Source organism: Macaca mulatta, chromosome 19, assembly GCF_049350105.2.
Source record: "Macaca mulatta isolate MMU2019108-1 chromosome 19, T2T-MMU8v2.0, whole genome shotgun sequence".
In the NCBI taxonomy this organism is placed as follows: Eukaryota; Metazoa; Chordata; class Mammalia; order Primates; family Cercopithecidae; genus Macaca; species Macaca mulatta.
The window spans coordinates 21,130,213-21,155,588 of NC_133424.1; the positions used below are offsets into that span (position 1 = coordinate 21,130,213).

Consider the following 25,376-nt stretch of genomic DNA (forward strand, 5'->3'; position numbering starts at 1 on the left):
TAAACTGCTCCCAAGGCCTGTCCTGGCTCCTCCACCCAGTTGGGGTGCCCGCTGGGTTCTGGACCATGCCCCTGCTGCACCTGCCTCAGTGTGCCTCCTTGGGAGGGTGGGGGCTCCCCTGGAGGATGCCCTCATGCCCTGAAGTTCCTCAGGCCAGGATGGAGCCCCTGAGGCTCTGGGCAGGAGCAGTAGCTTGGAGGAAGCAGACAGAGAGGGGAGGAGACACACAGCCCAGCCCTGAGAATGGCTGGGGGTTTGGGGACACTGTGGTGATGTTCCTGGGAGCCTTGTCCAGTTCAGGCAGGAGTCCTCAAAAGGCCAACAGTTTCCCTCCATAGAAAGGGAAATTGAGGCTGGAGTTAGAAGGAGCCTTTGAAAGGGGTCAGATCAGAAGGGCCTCTGTTTTCCATTTCTGTTGTGGCCTTCACGTGCCTGGGTCCCCCTGCTGGACTCAGCCTCAGTGGATGGACAAGAAGCTACTAGCCATGCTGCCCACCCAACCTGTTCACTTCCACTGTCTGGCCACCAGTAATTCAGCTTTCTTCATTTCCTGGGTAAAGAGCCACAAGGAGGTCCACCAAGAGCATCACATCAGGGCATCAAAGTGGGCCTGGTGGCGGGGACATGACCTTTGGACCTAGGAGAAGGTGAGGGTGGGTCTAGGGTAGGGGCCTCTGCAGGGCAGGGCCTGTGATCCAGTCTTCTCACCTCAGCATTCACCCACAGTTGCAGCACCAGCTGTGAAACCTGGTCATGGATGGTGGAGAATAAGCTCCCTATATGTTAGTCCATTCTCACACTGCTATGAAGAACTACCTGAGACTGGGCAATTTATGAAGAAAAGAGGTTAAGTCGACTCACAGTTCTGCAGGCTGTACAGGAAGCATGGCTGGGGAGGCTCAGGAAACTTCCAACCGTGGCAAAAGGTGAAGAGGAAGCCAGCATGTCCTACATGATTTGAGCAGGAGGAAGAGGGAACAAAGGAGAAGGTGCCACACACTTTTAAACAACCAGATCTCATGAGAACTTACTATCATTAGAACAGCAAGGTTGAAGTCTGACTCCATGATTCAATCACCAACCACCAGGCTCCTCCTCCAAACACCGGGGATTACAATTCAACATGAGATTTGGGTGGAGATACAGAACCAAACCATATCAGGCAGAATCCTGCAGCTGTACACACTGGACATGCTGAGTGAGAGCTGCAGTCAGGGTCAGGCAGCAGAGAGTCCTTACAGCTCTTGTGTGCCCCTGCACATTGCTGTCCTCACTGGCCCATTCTGCAGGCATGGCTGCTGGCCAACCAGACAGTGCTGCTAGGCAGTGAGGTGGAGCTCCACTGCGAGGTGTGCAGTGACTTAGCATGTGGAGGCAAATGGCAGGAAGGTGGGCACTGAGGGCAATCCCTACCTCACCATGATCAAGGTGGATGCCACCGCCGGCTGGATGCAAGGGGTGGGCAGACTTGGGGGGCTCCGATTCACTGAAATCTACCGCCATTATTGAAGTTTTAGAGGAACTCGTGAAAGATAATTTTACAGCACCAGCCAGGAGACAAAATTCTCTGCAGTGAGTAGTTCTGGATATGAACTTGCTGCTGATTTATGGCATCTTCTATGAACCAAAGTCTGAAATTAGATGAAGTTCCTTCTAAAGTGAGAATATACGTGTCAGTCAAAACCAGTGAGAATCACTTTTTTTTTTTTCCTGAGGCAGAGTCTCGCTCTGTCGCCCAGGCTGAAGTACAGTGGCGCGATCTCAGCTCACTGCAACCTCTGCCTCAGGGGTTTAAGCGATTCCAGTGAGAATCACTTCTGTGACTTTTGTCTTTCTTTTAAAAACATTTTTACTCCCACTGCAAGTTTGTAGTCTCTGACTTCACACACTGAGTAAAGAACTCCTTGGGGAGCTTATCGTCAATCTCACATACATAACAAACATAACATTATCTTAATGTTACCAGAAAGGGGTCCCAATCCGTACCCCAAGAGATGGTTCTTGCACCTCACACACACAAAAAAAATTCAGGATGAGTCCATACAGTGAAGTAAAAGCAAGTTTATTAGAGAAGTAAAAAAACAAAAACAAAAAAAAATGGCTACTCCATAGGCAGAGCAGTGGTATAGCCTGCTTGACTAAGTATACCTGTGTTTTTTTTTATTATATGCTAAACAAGGAGTGAATTATTCATGAGTTTTCCAAGAAAGGGGCAGGGACTTACCAGAACTGAGACTTCTTCCCATTTTTAGACCATATATGGTAACTTTTTTTTTTTTTTTGAGATGGAGTTTCACTTTTATTGCCCAGGCTGGAATGCAATGGCACGATCTCGGCTCACTGCAACCTCCGCCTCCCAGGTTCAAGCAATTCTCCTGCCTCAGCCTCCTGAGTAGCTGGGATTACAGGCATGTGCCACCACGCCCAGCTATTTTTGTATTTTTAATAGAGATGGGGTTTCTCCATGTTGGTCAGGCTAGTCTCGAACTCCTGACCTCAGGTGATCTGCCTGCCTCAGCCTCCCAAAGTGCTAGGATTACAGGCATGAGCCACCACACCCAGCCAATAACTGTAATCTTAAAAATTAACACTGGGTTGGGTGTGGTGGTTTACACCTGTAATCCTAACACTTTGGGAGGCCAAGGTGGGTGGATCACAAGGTCACAAGATTGAGACCATCCTGGCCAACATGGTGAAACCCCATTTCAACTAAAAATATAAAAATTAGCTGGGCATGGTGGTGCACACCTGTAGTCCCAGCTACTAGGGAGGCTGAGGCAGGAGAATCGCTTGAACCCAGGAGGCAGAGGTTGTGGTGAGCCAAGATTGCGCCACTGCACTCCAGCCTGGCAACAGAGCAAGACTCCATCTCAAAAAAAAAAAAAAGAAAAAAAATTAACGTAGATTAGTTCTGTTTTTGTTCAATGTTTTATTATAGAAAATTTTAAGCAGATGCAAAACAAAAATAACAGCTGTCATGAAGCCTCAATGATTACTAATCATGTGTTTATTCTTTCCTTGCTTTGTTTATGCATTTTGTCCAATTCTTTGTTCAAGACACCAGGAATCGGGCCGGGCGTGGTGGCTCAAGCCTGTAATCCCAGCACTTTGGGAGGCTGAGACGGGCGGATCACGAGGTCAGGAGATCAAGACCATCCTGGCTAACACGGTGAAACCCCGTCTCTACTAAAAAATACAAAAAACTAGCCGGGCAAGGTGGCAGGCGCCTGTAGTCCCAGCTACTCGGGAGACTGAGGCAGGAGAATGGCGTAAACCCGGGAGGCGGAGCTTGCAGTGAGCTGAGATCCGGCCACTGCACTCCAGCCTGGGCGACAGAGCGAGACTCCGTCTCAAAAAAAAAAAAAAAAAAAAAAAAGACACCAAGAATCTGGACACTCTCCACTGGTGACACTTATGTGGAATAAGGTGAATACAGTTTCAAGGTCTAAAAAATGAATGAAAAAATTGCAACACCCAGTGGCATGAAAATGCAAACAGCTCCCATGTGTGCAGGACTCTCACTGTGCCAGCCTGTGTTTCAAAACATTTTTAGATAATTTTGCTTATTAAATTCTCATCAGCGGCCGGGCGCGGTGGCTCAAGCCTGTAATCCCAGCACTTTGGGAGGCCGAGATGGGCGGATCACGAGGTCAGGAGATCGAGACCATCCTGGCTAACACGGTGAAACCCCGTCTCTACTAAAAAAATACAAAAAACTAGCCGGGCGCCTGTAGTCCCAGCTACTCGGGAGGCTGAGGCAGGAGAATGGCATGAACCCGGGTAGCGGAGCTTGCAGTGAGCTGAGATCCGGCCACTGCACTCCAGCCTGGGCGACAGAGCAAGACTCCGTCTCAAATAAATAAATAAATTAATTAATTAATTAATTCTCATCAGCAAAAACTCTATTGGGTAAGTTTAATTATTCCTCATGTCACAGACAAGGTGACTGAAGGAAAACAAATTTAGGGGCTTGCCCAAAGTCACCCAGATAGGAAGTGGCTGAGCTAAGGTGTGCTCTGACCTCCTCTCTGCTTCCCTTGCACAGACAGTGCCATTGTTCATTGTTAGAAATAAATGCTTATTCCCCCGATGTCGCAGAGAAGAATCAGCAATCAGAAAAAAATTTCTTCAGCAAGGCAATTTTTACTCTCTGCAGAAAGGGTGTTGCCCATCAGCAATACTGCCACATGCACACACAAAGTAAAAAAGACACTAGAATATTTATCACTTATGCATGAAGTCCTTATTGCTGTGTCCTGACTCCATTGGCTGGAGCCAAACCTCGCAATTTAAACTAAAACTTGAATGGCTAACAGTTTCAAACTTTTCTAAATAGGTAAAGGCAGTGAAGAACAAAGGAAAAAAGGAAGTTGCTTATGAAAGGACTTTGGAAAAGTAATAATGTTCCCAAATAAGGGAGGAGTGTGGACTGCAAGCTGGGACCTGCCTGGGCAAGTCCAGCACAAATATTTTGACTAAAGTACAAGGGCATAGAATATAATACGTGCCTGTGAGTATGTTTATCATAGATACTGAAGTCAGAGTATGCTTATTTTGTTATATTTGCTACATAAGGCTTAACAGAGAGGTATTACTATAAAATAAGAAAATTAGTTCTGAGAAAAGATAGAGTAACATTTACGATTTAAAGAGGAAGCTTTGAAGAGGAACTTTTGCTTTCTACAATTCCTCCCCTTTTAATTTTTATTTTTCCTCTTTAAATTGTTTTAGCATGTTTTGGCTTGTTTTACTTGAGCTTCCAAGAGGAAAAGTTTTTTAAAATAAGGTGGCAGAGAGTTAAGAGAGGTTTTAGTATTTTTGGTAAGAACTGTCGTTATTAATTTTGTCACTACCTCTCAGAGGCATGGTATAATACAACATCCGAGAAGGAGAAGTATACCTATTACGGTTGCAATAGAAGTGAGAATGGAGGGTATAGTTTCCTTCCATTGACCAAACCGTCCTTGTGGCCAATTTGAAATAGGGTTATTAATTCTAGAATTTCTAGTTAGCTCTTTAGGTAAAGCAGTGAGACCTTGTAAGGCTCTGGTTATACTTTTATTAGGAGCAGTGTTATTTGGGATGAAGGTACAACATTTGGTTTTAATCATAACACAAACACCATCTTTCTTGGCTAATATTATATTTAAAGCCATTCTATTTTCCTAGACCATTTTACTAGTGGATCCTAACTGTTCTGCTATTTCTTTAATAGCATCTTGAGTGTAGTTAATAAATTGTTGTTGGTTGTAATAAGTATGGTTTATCCAGTCTACATTCTTATTAGTTGTTTTTGTGGGAGGAGGGATTCCAACCCCACAGCTATTTGATCTCTAGCTTTGAATTTACCTGCTATACCTTGTGGAATGCCAGTTGCATCTAAATAAACATGGGGTCAAAGGACCCAAGAGGGGCTTCTCTTGTTTTACGATGTCGTGGGGTTTTTTGTTTTGTTTTTTTGTTTGTTTGTTTTGGTTGATGAAATGCCAGGGTAAAAGGGATAGCATTTGAACTAGAGCACAAGTACCGCTCCAAGTATTTGGCAGAGTGTCAAGTAAAGGCCCTCCACAATACCAGCATACATCTGCTTGGGGATGAACAAGGGCTGACTGACGGGTCAGCTCTTGGAAGTGCCTGACCTCACTGCATCCTGTTAAGTTTCCAAGAAACACCAAATTTTCCCCTGGTCTTGAGAGACATGAAGCGAAAGGGGTATCAGAAGATGGAGGCTGGATGGCCCTCGGGGGCTGACCCACAGGGTGCCGGACTTCAGGAAATAGTAGTAAGAGAGTTTGGCATAACTCACTATTTCAGGCTGTAGGACTTTGAAAAAGAGCAACCATGCAGTCCGGATCTTGTTGATTAGAAGACAATTTCAGTGGAAAGGGGACAATCTGAGCCTTTGGCCTAGCGTGCGCACAAGAGTAACAATTGCTTTTATTTAGAGTGCGAATGGAATATTTAATCCATTCTAACCAGGCATTATACCCTAATATCCTATTTTAAATGCTTTGATTTGCCTTGGTCTTTTACTTCTACTACAGAGACTTTGGTTTTGTCATTGTGTCTAGGAGGAGGGATTGATAAAGAGGTGGAAGGAGTAATAAAGAGTATTTCAAACATTTCTTTAGGATCTTTTCCTGAACCATGGGCTCCTATACCATAATATGACCTAATGAAGGAGAAGAGTCTTTAGAAGTTGCAATAGTAATAGTAAGCTGTATAGGATTATATTGGTTATGTTGACAATTAGAAAGAGCAACTCCTTTGGTGAAATGATTATACGGCTCTAACGATTGGCAAAGACTTGTAGAAGAAGTTTAACTCCACTGTGGACATTTTGTGTTCTATTAAATATTAGACCAAGTATAACATAAAGATTCAGTTTGGAAAGAGCAAGAATCCTATTCCCACCAAGTAATACAAGTACTATTTTCAGGGTTTTTGTCTGTACAGGAAGACATGACATCTTTGCAGTCTAAGGAGGTCCAAGAAGGACAGAGATACTTGTCTAAAGTAGCAAGCTGTTTTTGACTTTGTAAATTCCCATCAGACAGAATTGAACAAACATCAAATGGAACAACTTGAGGTTAGATCAAGTTACACTGATAATAAGATAAGGAATGGTTAGAGGGTAGAAAAGAAAAAGAACGAATAGAAGATTAAACTTTTCTTAGCTTTAACTTGCTAGGGTTTGACAGAATAACAGTCCATGATTCCGAAGGTGATGATGCTTTTTTTTGACTCGGGCATGATGTGTCCATCCTTTTTTTGCTGTATGAACTTCAGTCTTGGTGGTTAGAAGTACAAGGTAAGGTCCTTCCCAGGCTGGCTCCAGTTTTCCTTCTTTCCGTCCTTTGATAAGGACATGGTCCCCAGGCTGGTGTTGACGTACTGGAAATTCCAAGGGTAGTGTTTGTGCTAGGAGCCCTTTCGTTTTAAGAGAAGAGAGAGTAAAGGAGAGACCAAGTATATAATTTCGGAGAAACTGATCTTTTGTTTTAAACGTAGGGACATCAATAAAAGAATGTAAATACGGTAATCCATATAACATTTTATAAGGGAACAACCCAACATTTTTCCCAGGGGCAGTTCTAATTCTTAATCAAGCAATAGGAAGTCATTTAGTTCATGGCAACCGAGTCTCTAGGACGAATTTAATTAAATCATTTTAAAAGTTTGATTTATTCTTTCTACTCTTCCTGAAGAGGATGGATGCCAAGGAATGTGATATTCCTACTTTATGTCTAGTACTTGGGCCAGCTTTTTAATAACATGGGCAGTAAAATGGATTCCATTGTCTGAATCAATATTTTTTATTAGTCCAAACCTAGGCACAATATGTTCAATTAAGGCTTTGACTACATTACTGGCAGTTGCACTTGAAAAATAAATGGCTTCTACCCAATGGGAAAAATGATCTCCTATTACTAGCAAATATTTTAGGCGACCAACTGGGGGCGTTTCAGTATAGTCAATTCGAACACTTTGAAATGACCTTAGTCCTGGATTTCTTCCTTCAAGGGGTAATTTTCTTAAGGCTTGTTTATTTGTTTTTCTTGCAAAATAAACAACTGTCTGTAATTTTTTGGCTAAAGTATAACTTCCAATACATCTATAAACTTTAAGAACTGCATCACACATAGCTTGGGATGTGGTTAATTTCTGGTTAAAGTTAAATTATCTCTTTTTAATAGAATAGCCTCATATTTTAAAATTTTAGAATCAGTAAGCCATCTCCTGGCTTTTTTATTTAGGATTGCGCCAACTTGGTGAGGGGTGCTCACTGTTAGATACCCTTCAAAAGTTAATTTCCTAGCTTCTTCAGCTAGTATTGCTGTGGCTGCTACAGACTGAATATACTGAGGCCATTCACTGGCAACCAAATTTAATACTTTCGATAGAAAGGCTACTGGTTGCCGACTGCCTCCCTGTTCTTGAGTGAGCACCCCTAGGGCTACTCCATTGTCTACATTAGTAGAAAGATGAAATGGCTTCTTTAAAGAGGGTAAGGCTAGGAAGGGAGCAGTGATGAGTCTTTCAGAAATCCATATAAGGGGATCAGGCTCCCTTTTAGTTAACTTTTCATGTAAGAGTTTACTTTTTAATGCATATGAGGCAATCCATAAATGACAGTACCTAACTAATCCTAGGAATTTTCAAAGTTCTTGTTTGGTTTGGGGCAAGGGTAGAGACACAATTCCCTCAATTCTTTCTGGTCTTATTCTTCTTTTACCTGCACTTATTAAATGGCCTCGATACTTAATTTCAGGTTCTACATATTGAGGCTTTTCTGTTGAAACCCGTAACCCTTCATCTTGTAGGTGGTTAAGAACTTATGTAGAAAATCCAGCTACCTTTTCTACATCTCCCCCAGATATAAGAATATCACCTACATATTGAAGCAAGCGTAACTGTTTGGGGACAATAATCTTCTTTAATACTTGACTAAAAAGATTGGGAGAATCTGTAAATCCTTGGGGTAAAACTGTCCACCTCTATTGTTGCTTCTGCCCTGAATAGGGGTCCTCCCACTCAAAGGCAAATATATTTCAGCAGTCTTTAGCCAAAGGACATGCCCAAAATGCATCTTTTAAGTTTATTACTGTGAACCACTGATGACTATATGGAATTTTACGAAGAATAGAGTAGGGGTTAGGCACAATAGGTTTGAACTATTTGATTGATAGCTCTAAGATCTTGCACTAATCAATATGATCCATTTGATTTCTTGACCGGTAAAATTGCAGTATTGTATAGAGACATACGAGGTTCAAGCAGCCCATCTTTAATAAGTCCTTTAATAACAGGTTTTAACCCTATTCTTATTTTTAAAATAATAGGGTATTGCTTTCTACTTACTACTTCCCCTGGAGTCTTTAACCGAACACATATTGAAGGAATCTGTAACTTTCCCCGATTATCTTCCCTTGAGCAGACATCTGGATGAATGTATTTTTCATCTGCTGTAGTTAACAAATTTAAAGAGGTTACGAAACAGTTTGGACTAACTTGTAAACCTATACTTAACTTTAACATTAAATCCCTTCCTAAAAAATTGGTTCCTGCTTCAGGAATTAATAAAAATTGTATATAAGTTGATCAATCTAGATATTTCACTTCTGCATTTTTTTTTTTGTTTGTTTTCTTAAGATGCAGTCTCACTCTGTTGCCCAGGCTGGAGTGCAATGGCACGATCTCAGCTCACTGCAACCTCCACCTCCCAGGTTCAAGCAGTTCTCTGCCTCAGCCTCCTGAGTAGCTGGGATTACAGGCACTCACCACCATGCCCAGCTGATTTTTGTATTTTTAGTAGAGATGGGGTTTCACCATCTTGGCCAGGCTGGTCTTGAACTCCGGTCTTGAACTCCTGACCTCGTGATCCACCCACTTTGGCCTCCCAAAGTGCTGGGATTACAGGTGTCAGCCACCATGCCTGGCCTAACTTCTGTTATTTTCTAAAACTTTTGCCTTGAATCCTTCCCCTTTAACTCCAGAAAATGTTAATTCTTCTGGGGACCAAACTAAACTAGCTGGAGGAAAACAGATGAATGGGCTGTTCCTGAGTTGATCTGAAAGGTGATTAATTCATGTCTGGGTCCTACCTCTAAATTCATCAAGGGCTCTTATGGGACTTCAAATAGAAAATACAGAGCACCAGACCCCCCTACTGTTCTTCAAAAGTGGTTACAAGTGGGAGAGCTTTTCTCTGCCTTTTCTAACTCAGGACATTCCCTTTTTAAATGACTTGGTCTCCCGCATCTATAGCATTTGTTTTGTCCTCCCTCCCTACCAAGCCCAAGGCTCCTTTGCTTCTCCTTTTCATTTCCACATCCACAGCTCCCATGACACTTACTCTGACTTTCTTCTCTAAAATACCGACCTTGCCTTCTTTCTTTTTACATTCCTGAATTTCCAAATTTTCTCCTTTCACCTCCCCCAGAAAATCTTATAGACGCAGGTCTAGATCTAGTCCCTAGCATCATCTGCCGTGGTGAATTTTGCCAAAAGATTTTTGCTTTTTGCCTTTGTCTTTCCTCATCCCTTTTTTACATATACTTTCTGAGCTTCTCCTAATAACTCTTCTATTGACCTATTCTTCCAATTTTCTAATTTTTGTAAGTTCTTAGCAATGTCTGTCCAACCGTTAGTAACAAAGTGCAGTTTTAACATTCCTTGCCCAAGGGGGCTCTCTGGGTCTAAGTTAGCATATTTTCTCATTTGTTCTTTTAATCTATCTAAGAACCTCATATATCCTTCATCTTTCTCTTGTTGGACATCAAATGCTTTGGAAAGGTTTTGGGGTCAGGGTGCTGACTTTCGAATCCCCCTGATTATCATTTCTCTTAAATGCCACATATTATCTCAGTGGGCAGCATTATTGTTATCCCACTGAGGGTCCTGAGTGGGGAATTTATGATCTTCTGCTGGAATATTCTGACCTGGAGGATGTTCGCATTTGGTGGCTCTGTGGATGGTATTTCTTTCTTCCCTTGAAAAAAAGACACCTATGTTGGACATTAATTCGGCCCAAGTATATAACTGAGGGCCTAAAAACTGATCAATTTGATCTGCCTCCCCATCAGGATCATCTAATAGTGGCTTTAGTTAGTTCCCTTTTTAAACTCCGAACTTTAGACCCAGTAAGGGGAACATCCACAAAACCAATAGCTCCTCCTCCTTGAGGAACGTTCCTTAAAGGAAAGAATGTTGTGTTGGAACCGAACTGTCGATTCCTTCCTGGGCAGAGGTCGCCGCGAAGGATCACCGACACGAGATTCACAGCAGAGAGTTATTTATTACTAGCGCGCTAGGGTCCCAAGCTCTAAGTTGGCCCTGGGACCCTGACTGCTTGTTACAGGCTATTTATATAGGCAAACACAAGTTTAAACACAGCTTAGGGCGCGAAATTCAAACAAAGCTTTAGGCGCGTGGTAATTGGGTCTGTCTATGGCCTGAGCAAGGTGTCTTGTTTAATTGGTTAGAGCAGGACCTTATGAGGTTTTTTCCTGGAGTTGTTGATTCCGGGAACTTCGAGGCAGGGTGGGACCCCCGGAATTGGCAGGGTGGGACCCCATGAGGTTGTTTCCCGGAATTGGCAGGGTGGGACCCTATCAGGGTGGGACCCTATTGAGGCAGGGTGGGACCCTATCCAGAGCCACCTGGTGTTAATTTTTTAAGTTCTTTTTTTATGAGGCCTAGTTTCTAAGTTTTATGCGGCCTAGTTTCATTCCCTCCTCTTTTTGTGTCAGAGGCTCAATCTTGAGCCTCTTTTTCAGTCCTGAGGGTCTGGTATTGTTGGGTCAGAACCATAGCATGTACTATGTTTATTTTATTTTTAATAAGGGTGAGTAAGCGGTTGAGTATGCATGGCCTGAAAGTCAGGATGAGCGTGAGCAGGATGAGGGGTCCTAAGGTGCTAAGCCAAGGGGATTGGTTGTACTAATTTTTAAACTAACTTTGTTGAGATTTTCTCTTTTTTTTTTTTTTTTTTTTCTAATCTTTTTCTTAGTTTTGCCATAGAATCTTTAACTATTCTTGAATGATCTGCATAAAAACAACATTGCTCTTTTAGGGCTGCACAGAGCCCGCCCTCTTTCAGAAAGACAATTTCTAGTCCTCGTCGGTTTTGTAATACAACTTCAGACAGAGAAGTCAAGGACTCTTCAAGTTTTGTGATAGATTGTTCTATGGCTCTAAGGTCTTTATCTATGGCTACTTTAAGTTGTTGCAGATGATGGTTACCATGCACTAGGGCTGCTGTCCTGGTCTCAACTCCAGCCGCTACCCTAATTCCTAACATGTCGGCGAGGGTGAGGGAGATTAAGGGCGGGGAAGTGCTTTGAGGAGCTTTTAGTTGGGGCTTCTCCGATATGGAAACTGGGGGCTTCCTAGCTTCTAATAAAACCTGGTTTGGCCTTACTGCAACAGGGGCAGTGTCTGGATTGACTAATAGTCTGATTTGGAGGGGAATTTTAGGCGGGTTGTGCTGGTATAAATAGAGACCTTATATTAACCTTGTTGTTATTTATCTGTTATCAGATTTTGCCGCATCTTCAAACTTGATGCGAACCAGGTTGCAATTTTCCGAATATCGGGTTGTGGTACAGGGCTGGACAAAGGACATGGTTATATACTAAGGTTTTGTGGCCTATTTCTACTCTCTATTATTAGTAGTCACACAGGACCAGCTTTTGCAATACAAGTGAGTCAGATCTCTACAAATTTTTTTTATTTGTCCTGTCCTGAATCCGGGACAGGCATAAAACCTGTTCCGGCTGATGGACACCTTTCTAGCCTGTCCTTTCCATTCTTGTCTATCCTGAGGAGTTCCTAATAGGACTCCTGTGGGACCAGTAAACCGGGGGCCTGTGTCTTTTATCTTTTCTGCTATATATATATATATATTTTTTTTAGGTTGAAATAGAGGTCTGGAAACCAAGTCTTTATAGGAGCATTCTCGGAGGTCTTATTTAAGACCTCTTGATTATTAAAATTAATTATCTGTCAGGTCAGGCTAAATGGCCGGTGGGGGTTAGCGTCAAAAACTACACTAGAGACGGCGCAGGGAAGAAGGGCAAACAATAAGCAAGGAGTTAGATACGAGAGAGTCTTATCTTGAGCGGGTCCGCGGAGCGTCGGAATTTCCATGTCTCAAGTGGTGTTGGTCCGGACGTCTCTGGAGCAGCCTTGGCGTGGGATGCGTGGATCTAAGTGGAGATTCCGTCAACCTTTATGGCTGTGGGCGTGGTCAGGAGAACAATGTAGGGTCCTTTCCACCGAGGCTCTAGTCCTTGAGTACGGTGCCGTCTAACATAGACAGAGTCTCCCACCTGGAAGGGGTGACTGGTCTGTGGATGTCCTGGTTGGTACAGTTCTGCCAAGGGGGCCCAGATTTGGGCCTGTACTGCTTGGAGTCCTTTTAGCCGAGCCTGTAGGTCAGTTTTAGGATCGGAGGGGGAGAAGGAGTTAAGCAAGGTTGACAAAGGGGGAGGTCCTCCGTAGAGGATTTCATATGGAGTGAGCCCAAAACGGTTAGGTGTATTTTGGGCCCTTAACAGAGCTAAGGATAGGAGGCGTCTCCAATCTTTTAAACCAGTCTCTAAGGTCAATTTAGTAAGGGTCTCTTTTATTGTTCTATTCATTCTTTTTACCTGTCCTGAGCTCTGGGGTCTATAGGCACAATGTAATTTCCAATTAATCCCCAATATCCTGGCGAGCCCCTGACTTACCTGAGAAACGAAGGCCGGCCCGTTATCTGACCTAATTACCTTGGGAAGTCCGAATCTAGGAAAGATTTCTTCTAAAATTTTCTTGGCTACTATGTGTGCCGTTTCTTGCCGGGTGGGGTAGGCTTTTACCCATCCTGAAAAGGTATCTATAAACACCAGTAAGTACTTATATCCAGCATAGTGAGGTTTTACTTCAGTGAAGTCTATTTCCTAATAGACTCCTGGGCGGTTACCACGAGTTCGTTTCCTTTCTGGCACTCGGGTAGCCCCAGCGTTTACCTGCTGACAGACCTTACAGGCAGATGTCACTTGTTCTACGAGGGTACTTGCCTTTGGGATTAGAAAGTCAGTTTTTTCAATCAGTAATTTTAGCTTTCGATTACTCAAGTGTGTCCAGGCATGCATCTGCTGGATCATTGCCAGGGCCTCCTTTTGGAGAAGGACTATTTTTCCTCCTTTTTCCTAGTTTTTAGTGTCTTTGTTCTTTATAGCCCCTATGGCTTTTGCTTTTTCCTGGTCTTCTGGGGTATAAGTATGTTCAATAGTTATGTGGCTGGTTTCGTCCTACTGCGACTGGATCCTGTCCTTTCTGATGCCCGGGGCAGTGAATTATAGCCACTTCTTGAGGAAGAAAAAGGGCTTTTAATAAGGCAATTATTTCAACTTTGTTCTTGATTTCCTTTCCTTCTGAGGTTAGGAGACCTCTTCTTTCATAGATACTTCCATGAGTATGAGCCGTTGCAAAGGCATACTGGCTATCAGTATAAATGTTAGCTTTCTTTCCCTTGGACAGCTCTAGGGCCTTGGTTAGTGCTATTAACTCAGCCTTCTGTGCAGACGTGCCAGGAGGTAGTGATTGTGCCCAAATGGTGTTGTGGCCATCTACTACCGCCGCTCCCGCCCTCCAGGTACCTGAGTCAAGGTAACTGCTGCCGTCTGTGTACCAGGTGTGATCCGCGTCTGGGAGTTCTTGGTCTTTAAGGTCTTCCCGTGTTCCATGGGTCTCAGCCAGTACTTGCCGACAATCGTGTGGGCTTGGTTGGTCTTCTGGTACCGGCAGCAGCGTAGCAGGGTTTGGGGTGACCGGAGGGCCAAACTGGACACGGTCCGTGTCCAGTAGGAGGGCCTGGTAGTGGGTTAGGCGTGCGTTGGTTATCCACCGGTCCGGGGGCTGCTGCACTATGGCCTCTAGAGCATGTGGGGTAATAACAGTTAGTGGCTGCCCAAGGGTTAACTTAGCAGAGTCCTTGACCAGCATAGCGGTGGCTGCCATGATGCGAAGACACGGGGGCCAGCCGGCCGCCTCCGCTTCTCTCCCTCTCTCCCTGGTCCTTTCTCTCTCACAACTGCCGCCAGGAGTTTTGTTAAATGCTTATCCTTCACTTGGTTCTTACGATCCTCTCGCTCTATCTGTTCCTTCGCTAACCTGGCTTCCCTTTCCTCAGGGGTTTCTTTCTTATTATACACTTTTTCTGCCTCCTTAACCAATTCCTGTAATCCATAGGTTTGGATTCCATCTAGTCTTTGGAGTTTTCCTTTGATATTTAATGCAGCTTGGTCTATGAATGCCATAGCTACAGTAGCCTTATGTTCTAGGGCCTCTGGGTTTAATGGGGTATATATTTGGAACCTTTCCAGAAGCCTTTCCATGAAGGCTGCCGGGCTTTCATACCTTTCCTGAGTTATGGTCCTTACCTTGGCCAAATTTTTGGGGCGCTTTCCTGCCCCTTTGAGACCCGCCAACAGAGCCTGGCGATAGATTTGGAGACTCTCCCTACCTGGTGCCGTTTCATAGTCCCAGTCTGGGCGGGTGAGGGGAAATCCCTCGTCTATTTTATTGGGAAGTTGGGTTGGGAGTCCTCCTGGTCCTGGCACATTTTTCCAGGCCTCCAGGAGGACTTGCTGCCTTTCTTCAGTGGTTAGGAGGACCTGCAAGAGTTGCTGGCAATCATCCCAAGTGGGCTGGTGAGTGAGGAGAATGGATTTTATTAACGAGGTTAGGGCCTGGGGGTCTTGGGAAAAGGAAGGGTTATGGGTTTTCTAGTTGTAGAGGTCAGAGGCAGAGAAGGGCCAGTACTGGACCATGCGATTGACAGTACGGAGGGGAAAAAGGGAGGATTGCTAAGTGGAAGGGCCTTCTGGGTCCTCAGTCCGCCGCAAGCGGAGATGAGGAGGTATCAGCGGCGGCGTCCGAGGGGTGAGTTTGGGCGGGGCTGGAGAAGGAGACGGGGTGGAGGGAGGGGCCGAGGGAGAAGTTGGAGAAAGGGTAGGGGCCGAGGCGGTAGAGGAAAGAGCTGGGGACAAGACAGGGGGCAAGGGTGAAGCGTAAGGTGGAGGTCCCAGAAGGGGGTTTTGAGGTGGAGGAGGCAGGGGATCAAGAAGGAGGAGGTCCCTCTGGGGTTCATCTGGGAGGACTGGCTTATGCGGGTCCGGATTCCGATTCTTTGGGGCTTCTAAGGCAAGGAGGGTAGATTGGGATGGGGAAGGGGAATGGAGGAAGGGTTTCACCCAAGAGGGAGAGTTTCGGACCAGATCTTCCCAAGTAATTATGTAGGCCACCTGGTCTGGGTGTCCGTGTGGCCCAGGATCCATCACTGTTGCTTTAACCTGTAAGATAATTGGGAGGTCAAATGTTCCGTCCCGGGGCCACCCAACATGGAGGGTAGGCCACTCGGACGAGCAGAATTTTCGCCATCGTCCCTTACGGACTTCTATGGAGAGGTTGTGGGCTCGAGCCCGAACGTCAGGGAAGTGAGTCAGGGTCAGAGACAAAGGAGTCGTCAACGTCTGTCTTATTTTGTCCACGTATAACAAGGACAAAACGAAAGTAACAAAAACAAAGACCAGACAAGTAAGGAGAAGCCGCGCGGCCAGAGAGTGGCGCCACAAGATCACAAAATATTCAGACGGCAGGGGCGGCCTGCCTACAGATTTGAAGAGGCTGACTGAGTCGTCAGCCTTCTCCCAGACTACCGCCAGGGCGTCCCCCGGGGTGTAAGTGGGAAGGTGCCGGACACGTCTGTCCCCCTTCCCCACTTAATTCAGAAGGAGTACTCCCCAGAGTTCAGAGTTAGCCGGCAAGACAGACAGAACAAAACGAAAGTACCTGGTGGGTCCGTTCAGTCAGCAGTCTGTGGCCCGGGCCAGATGGGTCTCCGCTGGATGGGTCGGGGGTCCTTGGACGACCCCACTTCCCGGCCAACGCACCAAATGTTGGAACCAAACTGTCGATTCCTTCCTGGGCAGGGGTCGCCGCGAAGGATCACCGACACGAGATTCACAGCAGAGAGTTATTTATTACTAGCGCGCTAGGGTCCCAAGCTCTAAGTTGGCCCTGGGACCCTGACTGCTTGTTACAGGCTGTTTATATAGGCAAACACAAGTTTAAACACAGCTTAGGGCGCAAAATTCAAACAAAGCTTTAGGCGCGTGGTAATTGGGTCTGTCTATGGCCTGAGCAAGGTGTCTTGTTCTAATTGGTTAGAGCAGGACCTTATGAGGTTTTTTCCTGGAGTTGTTGATTCCGGGAACTTCGAGGCAGGGTGGGACCCCCGGAATTGGCAGGGTGGGACCCCATGAGGTTGTTTCCCGGAATTGGCAGGGTGGGACCCTATCAGGGTGGGACCCTATTGAGGCAGGGTGGGACCCTATCCAGAGCCACCTGGTGTTAATTTTTTAAGTTCTTTTTTTATGAGGCCTAGTTTCTAAGTTTTATGCGGCCTAGTTTCAGTTGAAGTTAACTCTTCATGGGTTGGGGCAGGGAGCAAAAGGGAAATTCCGAACATCCTTTGTACATTGTTCTAATTCTTGCTGGAGTCCTTTCTTTAAAGAAGGAATATTTAGAATTTTCAGGCTCCTGGGATTCACAAGAATCTGGGTTATATGGGGGAGGAATAACATGGGTAGGAGGGCCTGGAGTGGCAGCCGGGTCTGGGATCGGTCCAGGAGGAGATCCAGGACAGAAGATGCTGCCTGGGGAGGTGGCAGAGGGTTATTAAGAAATGAGGGAAGGTGTTCTAGAGGGTCCCATCTCTTATCAGATGAGGCCATTTCTGACTCTTCCTTATTTTCTAGGCCCCTTCAGTCGTTTTTAATGGATAAAGAATAACAGGTCCTTGCTGCCAGCATAACGCATAATCTTCTTCTTGTGACACAGGACTCTTGCTATTAACACACATTATTAAAAGTTGACAGACCTAATCTTCATCTGACCCAAATTTTAGCCAAAAAACTGCTGGCTTGAGAATTGGTTTTTTAGTCCAAATGAAGCAACAATACTTAATTATTTGCTGCTGCTTTTTAAATTTAGTTTTTTTGTTATCTTTCCAATACTTTAACATAAGCCCTAAAGGACTATGGGGAGGGATTTGATCACTTGCATCTTTCTTCACCCCGGATTTACTAGTAACATTTCCCATATTGAATATCGGGTAGACTTAACCTCTTCATCCTGGAGACTTCTTTTTTTTTTTTTTTTTGAGGCGGAGTCTCGCTCTGTCGCCCAGGCTGGAGTGCAGTGGCGCAATCTCGGCTCACTGCAAGCTCCGCCTCCCGGGTTCCCACCATTCTCCTGCCTCAGCCTCCCGAGTAGCTGGGACTACAGGCGCCGCCACCACGCCCGGCTAATTTTTTTGTATTTTTAGTGGAGACGGGGTTTCATTGTGTTAGCCAGGATGGTCTCGATCTCCTGACCTCGTGATCCGCCCGTCTCGGCCTCCCAAAGTGCTGGGATTACAGGCTTGAGCCACCGCGCCCGGCCTCATCCTGGAGACTTCTTGTCTATCCTGTTTTCTCTGGGTTGCTTACATTCTTAACCTCAAGTGCTTGAGGTTTTGTTTTCCCTGAGGAAGATTTAACTCCTCTTTTTCCCCCTGGAGGCTTCTTACACTCTCCACTCATTTCGCCGTACCTGGCCACTTCCCTTGCGGGAATTTAGGCCCCTCTTAGTACTGGCTTGCCGGTATAAACACCACAGCAGGATCCACACTAAACCGTATGAGGTAGCTATGGAACCACAGGCAGGACCCACTCACTCTGTCCAGCATTAGGGCTTATTACCATTCACACCATTCACACAAGCAACACCACGTGCAGTGACACACGCTTTTAACCTCCAGAATATCCCCATCACCAACGAAGTTCTTTGTCAGCCCCTTGCAATGTTTCTTTACTTTGGTCTGTGCACAGAGTTTTATCTGGTCGCTGGGGCAGCGCAATGCAAGCCTATCCGCCCTTTCCCTTGTTGCTGAGGGTCCGGATTTCTTTGTCACAATGGGTGAGTCCCGATCCCCAGCCTCTGAGGCCACCGCAAGAGGCGGCGGGGCACCTCCCCTTGTGGGGGGATCAGAGATCCTGTCCCGAAGGAGAATGGGTGATCCTGGGCAAGCCACCAAGCTGTTAGAAATAAATGCTTATTCTTCTGATGTCGCAGAGAAGAATCAGCAATTAGACAAAAAGTTTCCTGAGCAAGGCTATTTTTACTGTCTGCAGAAAGGGTGTTGCCCATCAGCAATCCTGCCACGAACACACACAAAGTAAAAAAGACACTAGAATATTTACTCCTTATGCATGATGTCCTTATTGCTGTGTCCTGGCTCCATTGGCTGGAGCCAAACCTCACAATCTCAACTAAAACCTGATTGGCTAACAGTTAAAAACTTTTCTATATAGGTAAAGGCAGTGAGGAACAAAGGAAAAAAAGAAGTTGCTTACGAAAGGACTTTAGAAAAGTAATAATATTCCCAAATAAGGAAGGAGTGTAGGCTGCAAGCTGCGACCTGCCTAGGCAAGTCCAGCACCAATATTTTGACTAAAGTACAAGGACATAGAATATACTACGTGCCTGTGATCATGTTTATCGTAGATACTGAAGTCAGAGTATGCTTATTTTGTTATATTTGCTACATAAGGCTTAACAGAGAGTTATTACTATAAAATAAGAAACTTGAAGAAAGTTCTGAGAAAATATATCAATAAAAGGGAAGCTTTGAAGAGGAACGTTTGCTTTCTACATTCATTGATTAAACAACTGCTCATTGGGCACCTGCCCTGAGCCAAGCACTATGCCCAGCACTGGGAACGTAGTGGTGAACTAGACAGAATGTTACAGAATTTCTACTCCTTAATTCTGCTAAACCTGGGTTCTTGTGTCATGACCAGGAAAAGTTAGGCATGCAGACACATTGAAGGGTGAGGGGAATACAATTTATTGGGCAAGAAAAAAACTCTCGGCAAAGCAAGAGCTGTTACACCACTGGGTTCCCATCTCACAGATGGAATTCCAGGCCACCACACAGGAACTGAAGAGTTCGGTCTCCTCCCAATTGCACACAGCATCAACTTACTGTGGCTCCACCCCTTCTCCCAATGAGCAGGCAGGTCAGAGATTCTCTGGGGCCCCTCCCCCTTATCTGCCTCTTGCATCTAGCAACAGCTCCCAAGAGCAAATGCATAAAGAAATAGGAGCAGTGGCTCATGCCTGTAATCCCAGCACTTTGGGAGACCGAGGCGGGCGGATCATGCCGTCAGGAGATTGAGACCATCTTGGCAAACATGGTGAAACCCCATCTATACTAAAAATACAAAAACTAAATACAAATACTAAAAAATACAAAAACCAGCGCCTGTTGTCCCAGCTACTAGGGAGGCTGAGACAGGAGAATCGCTTCAACCCGGGAGGCGAAGGTAGCAGTGAACCAAGATCTCCCCATTGCACTCCAACCTGGTCAGAGTGATACTCTGTCTCAAAAAAAAAAAAAAAAAAAAAACACCAAGACCATTTCAGAGAATGCCCAGTGCCAGGACATGCTGCTGCTATAAAGGATGTGTATGCACACAGCTATGGGGGTGGATTCTACATGAAAGGAAAAGGGTAGAGCAACCCTCCCCAGGGAGAGCCAGAGCAGAGCCAGGCCCGGAGGTTCCTGTCAGTGTAAGGATGTGGTTAGAGTCTGTTTCAGTGTCTTTGTATGCAGCCCCTGAAATCTTTGAAATGTCTGATATAAGGTGTCTTTTGTATGCTAATGAGATGACTGCGGGGGTGGGGGGTGGGGGCGGGCTTCTCAACAGCTTCAGGATGGAGGTTGGTTGCCAGGGAAACCAACCCTGTGATAGAGGATTAAAACTTCCAGTTTAACTCCTAATCTCCTGGGACGGTAGAGGAGTTATCTTGGCTTCATAAAAGTAAAAATAGTACCTTGTAAAATTCAAATAAATAAATTGTAAAAAGGGCCCTAAAAATGAAAAGCTTTTTTACCCCAGCCTCACTACTTTACCGATTAGGGACAAATTTTTATGTATCCTCCTGAAATTGCTTCCTGCCTTGCCATACATACCATCCTTAAGAAAGCGTCCACCGGGCGCGGTGGCTGACGCCGTAATTCCAGCACTTTGGGAGGCTGAGGCGGGCGGATCATGAGGTCAGGAGATCGAGACCATCCTGGCTAACAGGGTGAAACCCCATCTCTACTAAAAATACAAAAAATTCGCCGGGCGTGGTGGCGGGCGCCTGTAGTCCCAGCTACTCGGGAGGCTGAGGCAGGAGAATGGTGTGAACCTGGGAGGCGGAGCTTGCAGTGAGCCGAGATCGCGCGAGACTCCGCCTCAAAAAAAAAAAAAAGCGTACACACCAAAACGAATCTATAATCTGTGTTCTTGAGGTTTTAGTAACCTGATGTTCCTCTCCTGTTAGAGACAACCCTGAAGATGGGTTTTTATCCCAGAGAACAGACGATAAGAGGTCAAGGTGCGCTTGAAAACATTGCTGGGGGGAGTTGGTTCAGGAAAAGACGGACTGTCCAAGCATTCAGGGACACCTGTGCAACTGTTTTTGCAATTAGGAGCCAGGCCCCAGAGATGTCTATTCATCTCCTCTGCTGAGCAGTTGGTTCATGGTTGGGCTATTTATACCCAGAAGGGTTCCAGGCCAGATCCCCATCAACCTGAAGTAATAAAAAGGTCAGAATCTAATTTGAAAATAATTTATTCAAGGTCAGATATTGAGGATGGCCACCAGAAGGATAGAGTTAAGTTGTCCTGAATATATATTCAAATTACCAGCCATTACAAGTGGGTCTTTTCTAATAAATGAGGAGGCGGTTCCTAAATTGTTTACCGAGACTGCATTAAAATAATAAGCTATTGATTGGCTATATACATTTTTGTTTGTTTTATAAATTTTGGAAAAAAAGAAATAATGGGCAAGACAGTTAGTGAAGAACAAAATGTCTTCAAACAATTGCCCCTGGGCACAGGTGTGAGGTGAGACCTAAGTCCCATCCTCTCATCTCTCTGGACTTGATAAATTGTGCAGACCTCACAGAGCTCAGACTGCTTTGAGTTATTTTCTTTTCTCACCCCCCTTGCTCAGGACACATGAACCATTAACAAGAAACAAATTAATTCAAATTAGAAACTTGCCAAGCCTCAAGAAGAATGCCTGGAGGTGACCTCCAGGAACCTGGCTCTCACCTCCTTTTCCACCCTGCCCTCAATTCCTCTTACACACACACACACACACACACACACCCTGGATCACAAGACCGACAAAACCACTCCACCAGCCACTGAGAGAGGAGCCACAGAAGGACCCAGAACCTCCGAATGGCTACCTTGGACCAGCCTAGAATATACTAACAGCCATTGTTAGCATTCAGGAGCTGTTTATTTCCATCTTCACTCTACATTAAATAGTTTTTATTAAACAGTCACAGGCTAGACTGGCTGGAGGCTGCTGCTTGGAATATTCCACATCTCCCAGGAGCTCCATGCTGCAGTCTCAGGTACACACCTGGCCATCTGCCACCCAAATGAAACAGTTGTTATCAAGACACTAGAGTCACTGCAATAATGTACATCAGTCTGGGGTGCAGTAGTGACCAGCTAGCAGGGCCTTGGTTGTGTAACCCAAAAGTTACCTGAGATTAATCAATTTAGAAAGTTTATTTTCCCAAGGTTAAGGACATGCTTGTAACATAGCCTCAGGAGATCCTGATGACATGTGCTGGTGGTCAGGTGTTAGAAACAAAATGCTTGTTCCTCAGTGCTACAAGGAAAAATCAGCATTCAGACAAAAGGTTTTCTGAGCAAGGCAATTTTACTTTCTGCAGAAAGGGTGCTGCTCATCAGCAATCTTGCCATGACAGCACAATGAACAAAGAAATGCAGGAATATTTATCCTTTATGCATTGGGTCCTTACTGCTGTGTCGTATCTCCATTGGTTGGAGCTAGATCTCACAGTCTAAGCTAAACCTGATTAGCTAACAACTTAAAACTTTCCTAAATAGGTAAAAGCAACAGATAACAAAAGGAAAAGAGGAAGTTGCTTGTGAAAGGACGTAGAGAAGTAATAACATTTCCAAGTAAGTAAAGGGCATAGGCTGTGAGCTGGGACATGCCTGAGCATGTCCAGAACAAACATCTTGGTTAAAAGTACAAGGACATAGAATGTACTTATTCCCTTATATCTAACAGCTACATAGGATAAGGCTTAACAAAGAGTTATTAGCAAAAAGCAGAAGGCTCTGAAGGAAGTTAGTCTTTAAAAGAAACTATTATTTCTGGCCGGGCGCGGTGGCTCAAGCCTGTAATCCCAGCACTTTGGGAGGCCGAGACGGGCGGATCACGAGGTCAGGAGATCGAGACCATCCTGGCTAACACGGTGAAACCCCGTCTCTACTAAAAAGTACAAAAAACTAGCCGGGCGAGGTGGCGAGCGCCTGTAGTCCCAGCTACTCGGGAGGCTGAGCCAGGAGAATGGCGTAAACCCAGGAGGCGGAGCTTGCAGTGAGCAGAGATCCGGCCACCGCACCCCAGCCTGGGTGACAGAGCAAGACTCCGTCTCAAAAAAAAAAAAAAAAAAAAGAAACTATTATTTCTAATGTTTACAATTTATTCTTTAACAAGAAAGAAAACTTTGAAGAGGAACTTTTTACTTTCCACATCAAGGTTGCAGCCTGCTTTTATATATTTTAGGAAGACATGACACATCAGTAAATATGGGTAAGATGTACATTGTATGGTTCAGTAAGGTGGAACAACTTGAGGTGTGTGCTTCCAGGTCATAAGTAGATAAGAGACAAAGGTTGCATTATTTTGAGTCCTTGATCGGCCTTCCACTGAATACACAATTTAGTCTGGCCCAGTGAATCTGCATTTTTACATGAAGAATAGGTCATGTTGATGTAAAGAGTAAAACTCTGTAAAACATTTTAAGAGATTTATTCTTAGCCAAATATGAGTGACCATGGCCCATGACACAGCCCTCAGGAGGTCCTGTGAACCTGTGTCCAAGATGGTTGGGGTACAGCTTGGTTTTATATATTTTAAGAGGGCATGAGACATCAAATACATTTAAAAAATACATTGGTTTGGGCCGGACGTGGTGGCTCATGCCTGTAATCCCAGTGCTTTGGATGCCAGGCTGGGCAGATCACGAGGTCAGGTGTTTGAGACCAGCTTGACCAACATGGTGAAACCCCATCTCTACTAAAAATTAAAAAATTAGCTGGGCACAGTGGTGTGTGCCTGTAACCCTAGCACTTAAGAGGCGGAGGCAGGAGAATCACTTGAACCCGGGAAGTGGAGGTTGTGGTGAGCCGAGATTGTGCCATTGCGCTCCAGCATGGGTGACAGAATGAGACTCTGTCTCAAAAAACAAACCAAAAAAAATACATTGGTTTGCTTTAGAAAGGTAGGACAACTCAAAGTGGGGCCTTCCAGGGTATAGGTATATTTATACATTTTCTAGTTGACAGTTGTTGAGTTTATCTAAAAACCTGGGGTCAACAGAAAAAAATGTTCAGGTTACATACAAAGGATTGTGGGCCAGGCATGGTGGCTCACGCCTGTAATCCCAGCACTTTGGGAAGACGAGGTGGGTGGATCACCTGAGGTCAGGAGTTCGAGGCCAGCCTGACCAACATGGAGAAACCCCATCTCTACTAAAAATACAAAATTAGCCAGGCACAGTGGCGCATGCCTGTAATCCCAGCCACTCGGGAGGCTGAGGCAGGAGAATTACTTGAACCTGGAAGGCAGAGGTTGTGGTGAGCTGGGATCATGCCATTGCACTCCAGCCTGGGCAACAAGAGCGAAACTCTGCCTCAAAAAAAAAAAAAAAAATTTATATATATATATATATATATATATATATAGAGAGAGAGAGAGAGAGAGAGAGAGAGAGAGAGAGAGAGAGAGAAAAGACTGTGAAGACCAAGTTTTATTGTGTAGAGGAAGCTCTTAGATAGCAGACTTTAGAGAGAGCAGGTTGTAGTTTTTGTCAGACTTAAAAGGGTTCCTGGCTCTTAGTTGATTATCTCCTGGATCTGGGAAGGAAGGGAGAAAAACAAGGGGAAAAGGGATTCTCTATAGGATGTGGATTTCTCCCACAAGAGACTTTGGAGGGCAATTTCAAGGTATGGTAAAGAAATATATTTTAGGGTAAAATATTTTTATTTTCTTTCTTGTTATGCCTGAGTCACACTGGAAAGTAAGTCATGATATACAGGGTCAAATAAAACCCATCTGATGAGAATTTATGGTTTGTAGGGCATGACTCCCCAGACACCTAAGATAAGAATTTGGGCAAGATAAAAACTCAAGAGTTGGCCAGGCGTGGTGGCTCATGCCTGTAACTCCAGCACTTTGGGAGGCCGAGACGGGCAGATCACCTGAGGTCAGGAGTTTGAGACCAGCCTGACCAACATGGAGAAACCCCGTCTCTATTAAAAATACAAAATTAACTGGGCATGGTGGCACATGCCTGCAATCCCAGCTACTCGGGAGGCTGAGGCAGGAGAATCGCCTGAACCTGGGAGGCAGAGGTTGCAGTAAGCCGAGATTATGCCATTGCACTCCAACCTGGGCAAAAGAGTGAAACTCCATCTCAAAAACAAACAAACAAACAGAAAACAAGATTACAGTTGGGAGAAGGTGATTGTTGGGACATGGATGAGGCTAGTTATATTTTGTTTTTATTTTGTTTTTGAGTCAGGGTCTTGCTCTGGTAAGCCAGGCTAGAGTGCAGGAGTTTGATCTTGGCTCACTACAACCTCCAACTTCCCCCTGCACCGCCAAGCTCAAGTGATCCTCCCATACCAGCCTCACAAGTAGCTGGGACAACAGGCATGCACCACCACATCTGG

At 45.0% G+C, this 25,376-nt stretch overlaps 3 protein-coding genes and 1 long non-coding RNA gene across 4 annotated transcripts in view; 2 read left to right on the top strand and 2 right to left on the bottom strand.

Annotated features, from left to right (window-relative positions):
- LOC693803 (uncharacterized) overlaps positions 1 to 25,376 on the bottom strand; it is a 529,045-nt gene that overhangs the window by 213,472 nt on the left and 290,197 nt on the right.
- The window catches only part of LOC720437 (uncharacterized), a 219,864-nt gene that overhangs the window by 58,733 nt on the left and 135,755 nt on the right, over positions 1 to 25,376 (top strand).
- Positions 1 to 25,376, top strand: part of LOC114674171 (uncharacterized) — a 71,064-nt gene that overhangs the window by 25,833 nt on the left and 19,855 nt on the right. The gene's annotated exons all lie outside the window — the stretch shown is intronic.
- Positions 658 to 24,193, bottom strand: LOC144336919 (uncharacterized). The gene is made up of 3 exons (XR_013409351.1): positions 23,100 to 24,193; positions 20,756 to 22,781; positions 658 to 2,311 (listed from the first exon to the last, which is right to left on the bottom strand). It is a non-coding gene; the product is annotated as an uncharacterized LOC144336919 (long non-coding RNA).